This window comes from Malus sylvestris, chromosome 16 (assembly GCF_916048215.2).
Source record: "Malus sylvestris chromosome 16, drMalSylv7.2, whole genome shotgun sequence".
NCBI classification, from domain to species: Eukaryota; Viridiplantae; Streptophyta; class Magnoliopsida; order Rosales; family Rosaceae; genus Malus; species Malus sylvestris.
In genome coordinates, this window is record NC_062275.1 from 15,044,476 (window position 1) to 15,053,020 (window position 8,545).

An 8,545-nucleotide genomic window follows, 5' to 3' on the forward strand; every position below is an offset into this window, starting at 1 on the left:
TTTTTGGATCATTTCCATCAAATCAACGCAATCAACAAATCTCGATCCTTAAAATTTGATCAAACGACGACAAATAAAAAGTCTCTTTACAAATTATAATAACTTTAATTGTGGGATCAAATTTTAAAAGATTGAATTTAATAGATTTGGTATAAAAGATCTGAAGAGAATCCATTTACCAAAAAGAATACGTTTATGCGGGAAGGAGGGAAGTACTATGCTTTGATAATGATGGTCATTTATTGGAACAACAGAGTGGCTTGAGTGCCTTAAGCACTAGCTGTTGGTGGGTAGCTTCAAATTCTTTTATATAAGAATTTATATAATCTCACTGTCAATTATATGTCTTTATATTATTTAATTCTGTTCTAATTAAAAACGTTGAAACGTATCTAGAATGGATGTATAGTAAGATTGTCAGCTTCTCTCTCCACAACGTGAAAAATTAGATAATATAAAGTAGAGAGACACAAACCCACTTACAGCAGTGTATTTGAGGAAGGGATTCTCGGAAGTACTTTTCTGCTTCTAAATATAGAACTGAAAGGGTAAATGAAGATCGTATATACTTTTAGAAAAATTTTATTAAAACCCATTCAACATCCTTTTACACCCAATTATTAAAATTCCTAATTCACCCTTGTATAAAACTTAAAAACAAAAAACAAAATCAAAATGTCTTTTTACATCCACTGTCACTTCCACCTCAAACCCCACCAGAGATTTGCTGGTGATTTTTCAAGGCAACTTCTGCCATCCATGGCAGCCCATTTACCTTTCACAAGCTTTGACATCTAACGCCTTCCATACAACACAAAGGTACCCTTGGTCATGATTCTCCACGTCGCCGACTCTATAACACTCGAAAATTGTGTAGGCCCAAATTTGCTTTTGGCATTTGTCGGTTGAAGGAAGTGAGCAATAGAGAGGAGGAGGAGGAGGAGAATATAAGATGGATATAGAGGGTGCGTTTGGTACGTGGGACGGGACGGGACGGAACGGAACGAGGCGTTCCGTCCCGTGTTTAGTGCGCTAAAAATGGGTGGAACGGGTTGTTCCACGGGACAGATTTTGGGTGTTTTTGCGTTCCACCTCTCCCCCCTGGAACGGGTTTGTTCCACGTCTGTGGAACACAATGTTTTACCATTTTAAGACAAATATACCCCATGTCTTTTTCAAAAATTACACCTTCGTTCCGTCCCGTCCCGTCCCGTTCCGTTCCGTCCCGTCCGCGTACCAAACGCACCCAGAGAGAACGGAAAAAAAACCTAAAAAGAGAAGACGCTGACACAAAAGATTCACCCGCCTCAATGAAGAAGATGCCGGAAAACAGCGGGCGTTGGTGGGGCTGATATGGGTTCATCTCCATTCAATATATTTTTCTTATCTCACATTAATTTAGGGGTAAAGTGGAGAGTTTAATGGCAAAAATATTTAAGTTGGGTGTGGAAAGAAGTTTATAGGGTTCAAATAAAATTTCTCATACTTTTATATCCCACGTCACATTGAAATTCAACGGTCCAAATAGTTATTTTTCAACTTGCACCTCATAGATCATTCTTGTAAAATAAACATTTAATTGAGCTCACATAAATTGACAAAAACTATATTATAAGAAATATTGAAATTTCGTGATGACAATTAAATAGGTAAATAGTTTCAAATTGAATTGAATTTTTACAATGATGATCTATGAATCATGACTTACAAAATAGACGATTCTAAGCGTTGAAATTCGATGTAGAGTGAATCCCATAACTAATTCTCATTAAAAAAAAATGAGAATCTCTTTCTTTAAAGCAAGCAGGTCAGTTAATAATTCAATCCAATAGTGGTGCGGGAAAGATGGGCTGTTAGGGTTTTCAAGTGCTCAATTATTCAATCCAACTAGCTATGGAAGCAATTCAGTGCGCCTGCTGTTTCTAGATGTAGATTGCTAACTTTGGACGGGTTGCATGAGTTCAATTATTAATTATTTTGCATAGAATGTGAGGCCCTTGTCTCCTATACCTTTGTTTTTCTTTTTTCTAGAAAGAAAAACAAGGATAAATGACATTTTACCTCTTCAGGTTTGGGGTCGATTTCAATTCCTTACATATTTAAAACATTTCACTGTCATACCTCAAGTACTATTTTATTTCAATATAATACATTCGTTACATTTTCCATTCATTGGTTTGTTAAGAGCTGATGTGGCTACCAAATTTGTACCACGTGGCAAAAAAATAATTTGTTATGCATTTAAATATTAAAATATTTATCCTATATATATAAAAATAAAAATAAAAAACCCAGAAACCATTCCCCCCTGACCCACTCCTTCTCCTCCGTCCCACCTCATCCCACCCCATCCCACCCAACCCCCACCTTCGTCGCGACCCCCCATCCCACCTTCTCCGCAACCCCCCATCCCACTCCCTTTCCTCCACTCTCTTTTTCTTCAGCGAGGATGTCGAGTATAGTCTTTGTCCACCGCACACTGTCCAGGCTCGGCTCTCCTCACAGTTCAGGCTCGCCTCGCCTTGCTGTCCAAGCTTACGGCCAGATCCAAGCTCAGCTCGCCATCCACCGCGCATCGCTTGAACGACTTGGACGCCCAGACTGCCTACTCCAATGCCTTGTTCGGACCCTCGACGGAGGAGATTGTGTTCCGAGCCAGCTTGAGCATAAACGGGCCGAGATCCGGGTTGTCTAGGGAGGCATCAACGAGAATAGGATCCGGGGAAGCGGGTTGGGGCTTTTTGGATTGGGCGGGCGAGGGTTTGGATCGGGACGACAGTTTTTTGGTGTGGGGGGAAGGGGTTCCGGAAACCGGGGCGGGTTAGATTGCTAGGGCTGGGGATCCAGGACCGTGATTTGGGGCAGGGGCAAAGTCAGGCGGGGTAGGGGTTGCGGGGAAGGGGAAGGGGTCGGGGAAGGATTTTTGGGTATTTTTTTATATTATTTTTTATAGGGTAAATAGGATAAATATTATAATATTTTTAATGCATAAAAAATTATTTTTTTGCCACATGGCACAAATGTGGCAGCCATATAAGCTCTTAACAAACCAATGAATGGAAAATATAACAGATGTATTATATTGAAATAAAATAGTACTTGAGGTATGAAAGTGAAATGTTTTAAAGATATTGTATGAGATTGCAATAGACCTCAAACCTAAGGTGGTAAAATGTAATTTACCCAAGAAAAAAGGATATCTCATAGCTTTTTTTACCATTTCTTTTGGTGAGTAGCATTCGTGTCGTTTTTCTCGTGTTCATGTCGTTTTTGTGTCATACCTGATAACTTAACGGGTCATGTCGTGTAATACCCATTAAAGTAAACGGGTAATATGACCCGACCCGAAATCAACCCGTTAATATTATCAGGTAATATGACCTGACCCGTTACCCATTAAGAAAAATATATTTTAAATCAATAAAAATGAAAATGAAAAACATAATTTGACCCCAAAAAATGTAAAACATAATACTAAGTTAGTGTATTTATACTAAATTTCAGAGTTGACCCCTACATGAAAGTTGTAAAGCTTTTCATTATGAGTGATTACATTTTTAACACTTCTACAATAATTATTATTAATTTTTTTTTAAATTTTGCACTCAAATAAAAAATATTGTTCATGAGATTTGGAGGGTTTTAAAAATCTAAACAACCATGTAACTATTGTATAAGCGTTGAGGATGCAATTATGAACATTTATTATGCTTTCACATCTTTCAGGCTTATACATTAATGATTATGAGTTTTGTTTATTTTGAACTCCCTTAAAAATACTATTCATGAGAGTTTGTATATGGTTTTAAAAATTCAAACAATCATATACACGGATCAGGATCCTCTCCTGAGCAGATGGAGAGGATCCTTCTGACCAGGCCCCTGACCAGGCCCATCGGGCCATTCATTTTTTATCCAACGGCTACAAACAGGGGGGCCCTCTAAAAGTTATAATAATTATAACCGTTGGATAAAAAATGAACGGCCCGATGGCCTTGGTCAGGAGGATCCTCTCCATCTGCTCAGGAGAGGATCCTGAACCCATATACACATCCTCAAAGCGTACAGGACGTGACTACGAGCGTTTGCATATTTTTTTTTTCATATTTTTTGCACATGTAAATTAATTATTATATATTTTTTAATGTGTTTGGTATTTTTAAATTACTTGATATTTTTATTTTTAATGTGTTTTATGATTTTTAATCTCAATCTTTGCCTATAATGTCACAGCCCGTCCCAAATATATAATTTTCGACGATGTAAAATGACAGCTTTATCCTTGGACGGGAAAATGATAGTGTGTATGTGTGACATATTGAGACTTAGAGATTGTTTTGTGGTCTTGAATTGGTGATCACGTGGATCACACACACACCACACTTACTCCTTTTCCCTTCTTCCCGTGCTCTCTCTCCTTTCTCGGACTCTCTCTCTCTCTCTCTCTCTCTCTCTCTCTCTTCTTGTACGGACAAACACCAAGGACCTCTCAAACCACTGATCGAGGAAGAAAATGGTACCATTGTGTTTGTGAAGCCCAGACGAGTCGATTGGTACCCATTTCAGGTAAGGATACCTTTGAAATCCCTAGTTTTTCATAACCCCCGATTTGTGCACTGTTCATGCACACGTAATTATGGATGTTTTTGGGAATTTGAAGCTTGTAGGAAGCTTAGTGAGGTCCCAAGGAAGCTCGGAGTGCTTCGTTTGAAGGTTTTAGAAGTCAGGATAGTGTGGACGAAGTTTGGCCAATTTTCTTGGAATTCTCCGGTGAGATTCTGTGACTTTTAGAACTTTAAATTAGTATGATTGTGTTCTACAAGTTAAGAGCTTCATTTTGGTATAAAATACGTGAAAAATGGTGCAAAAACAAGCGAGAAATAGGCAGTTGCAGGTCTGCCAAGAATCCGTTGCAGGTCTGCCAAGAATCCGGTGCTGGTGACACAGTTTCGGCATATGGAGGTTGAAGGTGATGCGCGTGAGGGCACGTGAGGCCGTGCCCTCCCCCGGCGCGTGAGTCACAAAAAAATTTATCTAAAAATATCACGATGTTCGTGAGGTTGTGTAGGTCACGTTGGTATATTCAAATACCAAAATTGAGCAATGTATGAGAAGTTATTAGCTAGTTTTGCTTATGTGCTTTAAAATAACGTTTTTATAGTTAATTCGCATATAAGTGAGACTTATCACGAGGACGAGCGTATCCAGGGGCGACTCGGGGGTTACGACCCGTCGACATATCAGTGAGTGGGCTTTTGTTTTCAGTATATATTTATATACTTGTTATATTTCCCAGAAATGCATTTTAAGGAAAGTATTCTATGAAATAATATGTCAAATGCTTTTATATTCTGAATATGCATTTCATGGTTGCATATATATATATATATATATATATATATATATATATAAATGTGGTGTGGTGGAGGCACAAGTAAGTTCAGGTAATTTATGTTTGATTATGTGAATCATCGATGATATGATATGTGATGAATTGATGTTGAGCTCATAAAACTGCACCTAGGGTGATTGTGATGTAACCAGAGATGTGAAGTACATGCCTGTTTATTTACGTCACCTCCCGCACTATATGCTCATATTGGATCCAACTTAAGTGCACAGTCTTGTCATACAGACCTTATTTATGGTTCCGACTCATAGGTGACTAGCGATTTATCGCCCGACTATTATGAGAGAATAGAATTGAGCATAATTATATTTCACTCAATCTTGTCGTATAGACCATTTTTAGTGGTTCCGACTTATGTGCAGTATATTGCCGTATAGGTCATTGTAGTGACTTCGGCTAGATTGACTTTTGAATTATGAATTCAGCCATACAGACTATCACAGAGGTTCCGGCTAACATATCATATTTCTATGAAATCATTCTTACCTGGATTGTTTACTTTGTTATATTTTGGCATGGCATACATTTGAATATGATTATGTGAAGCATAAATTGAATTGATATGATTTCATGTATATATAAATTATGTATATGCTTATATCTTGATTCTAGGAAAATTTTACATGTTTTACAGCGAGGGGTTAGTATGTTGACAAAAGAAAATGATTTTGTAAAACATTTGTTCTTGCCCGCTCACGTTTTCAGTTTTGCACCCCTCCAGGTTTTAAGTAAGCTTGCTGGTGGTGGCTTGAGGACATCGGCAGTTCTGACTTATCCAAATAATAGTAGGACATTCTCGGTACTGTATAACTAGTACTTGTCCTACTGGACTGCACCTAGACTTTATGCTCTGATTAAGAGTGTTCACTGTTGTAACTAACTCCTATCACTTTCTGTATAGTAGTGCACTCTAGTAATTTGGTTCTTAATTATTCGTAAAATTCTTATCTTTATTGCTTTCGTACTGTGCACATGGCTACGTCACTCTCACGTGACGGCCAGCATGCCTTGATCTCAGTCGGGGTGTGTCATATAATATACTATAAAAATAAATTAATAAATAAATAAAACTTAAATTTTAAAATTTATATAGAATAATAATTAATAAACAATATATACATATTCATTATATCTATTGTATTTTATAGTAAGTTTTTTTAGTAGTTTAAATTAATATCATCATAATAACTTTTTTCTTATCTTGTCGAAACAGGTTACTCGCATGTCACTCTCGTGTAAACCTATTTAGGCCAAAGCATCTCCACCCCTAAAAAAATGCGCTGGTAGCCAGTCTAAAAATGCGCTGGCACAAACGATCCCCACCCCTACAAAATGCACTGGCACCTAGCCCATTTAATTTTTTTTTTATAAAAGAATAAATAAATAAAATAGTTTTAATTTCGGATAAGATTTTTAACCAATCTCGTCACGCCACGTGTCATTATCTGAACGTACTATTTTGTGAATAGATTTCCGCTAAGATTTGCAACTAATCCCGATGCGCCACGTGTCACTATCTGTTTATAATAATTTAGTCAAGATTACGATAAGATTTTCAACCAATCCCGACGTGCCACGTGGCATTGTCCAGAACCTCATATTTTTTTTTTCCATATAAACTCTACATCTTTACATCCATCCTCACACCAAACTTAATCTTTTTTTTTAGCTTAGAATCCTTCTTCATCGTTTTCAAATCTTGAGTTTTTTTTACAATGTCTTCTTCAAGGAGAGTGCATAAACAATTTGTGGAGCAATAGAAAAGATTGTTGGCACAACAAGAAGAATTGATTAATCTCGAGGAAGGTGGAGGTGGAGGTGGAGATGAGACTTTCGCAATGGAGGGGGACTCGGATGATGACCATAGAAGGCAAATGGCCTCACATTCCCTCCGTGTCATGGAAGCTGTGGGTCAGATAGCCAAACCCAGACGTGCCGCAAACTTCGATAGAAAAAGGGAAAGACGAGGTAAAGATCTCTTGGAAGATTATTTTATTCCCAACAGCATATTCCCTGATCATGTTTTTAGACGTCGTTTTAGAATGCAACGAAGTTTGTTCAACAAAATCATAAGTGTTATTTGCAACCATGATCTATATTTTATACAAAAAGAGGATGTTTTTTGTGTTCTAGGTCTTCTTCCAGAGCAAAAAATTATGGTTGCCTTGCGAATGCTTGCATATGGAGCATCTGCAGATCCAGTGGATGAGATCGTGATGATGGGAAAAACAACTGTTCTCGAGTTCCTGATGCGGTTTTGCTCTGCAATTAAAGCTCTGTACACCAATGAGTACCTCCGGAAACCCACTCCAAGGGACATGTAAAGGCTTCTAAGGAAGGGTGAGATGCGAGGCTTGCCTGGCATGATTGGAAGCATTGATTGCATGCACTGGACTTGGAAAAACTGTCCAAGTGTGTGGCAAGGAGCTTATGGAGACAAAAAAGAAGCGAAAAGTATCATTTTGGAAGCGGTGGCTTCATTTGATACATGGATTTGACATGCTTTTTTTGGTGTTCCAGGAGCTCAGAATGACTTAAATGTCATTGCTTAATCTCCAGTGTTCGACGATCTGCTGCAAGGAAAATCGTCGAAATGCACATATTGGGTTAATGACACTAAATACGACGGACCATACTACCTTGCAGACGGCATTTACCTAAGGTGGGCTACGTTTGTCAAAACAGTGCCATATCCACAGATTGAAAAAGAAAAACACTTCGCAAAATGTCAAGAGGGGTGTAGGAAGTAGGAAGGATATGGAACGTTGTTTTGGCATCCTGCAAGCTCGTTGGGCGATTGTCAAAGCTGCAGCTGGAATGTTTGAAGTCGAGGCTCTTCGATCCATCATGATGACGTGTATTATTCTCCACAACATGGTTGTAGAAGATGAGTATGATTATGATGTCGTCGATGATTATGAGCCGGATCCGATGAACAACTCAAGAACATATATCTACTGTGCTCATGACCGGGGACCGAAGATCCCGTGCAACATGAGCCATTGGAACAGGATGGACGTTACAATGAATTAATCGTTCAGCGGTACACTGATGTGCAAGAGCCATACTGGCATGTAACCCACCAGAATGACTTAATTGAGCACCAGTGAGGATTGCATGAAGGCGAAGATAATT

At 38.4% G+C, this 8,545-nt stretch overlaps 1 long non-coding RNA gene across 1 annotated transcript; it reads left to right on the top strand.

The window, feature by feature from the left end:
- Positions 1-4,915: 4,915 nt before the first annotated feature.
- LOC126608528 (uncharacterized) lies at positions 4,916-6,339 on the top strand. Its single transcript, XR_007617899.1, has 2 exons — positions 4,916-5,243; positions 6,132-6,339. It is a non-coding gene; the product is annotated as an uncharacterized LOC126608528 (long non-coding RNA).
- The last annotated feature ends 2,206 nt before the right edge of the window (positions 6,340-8,545 follow it).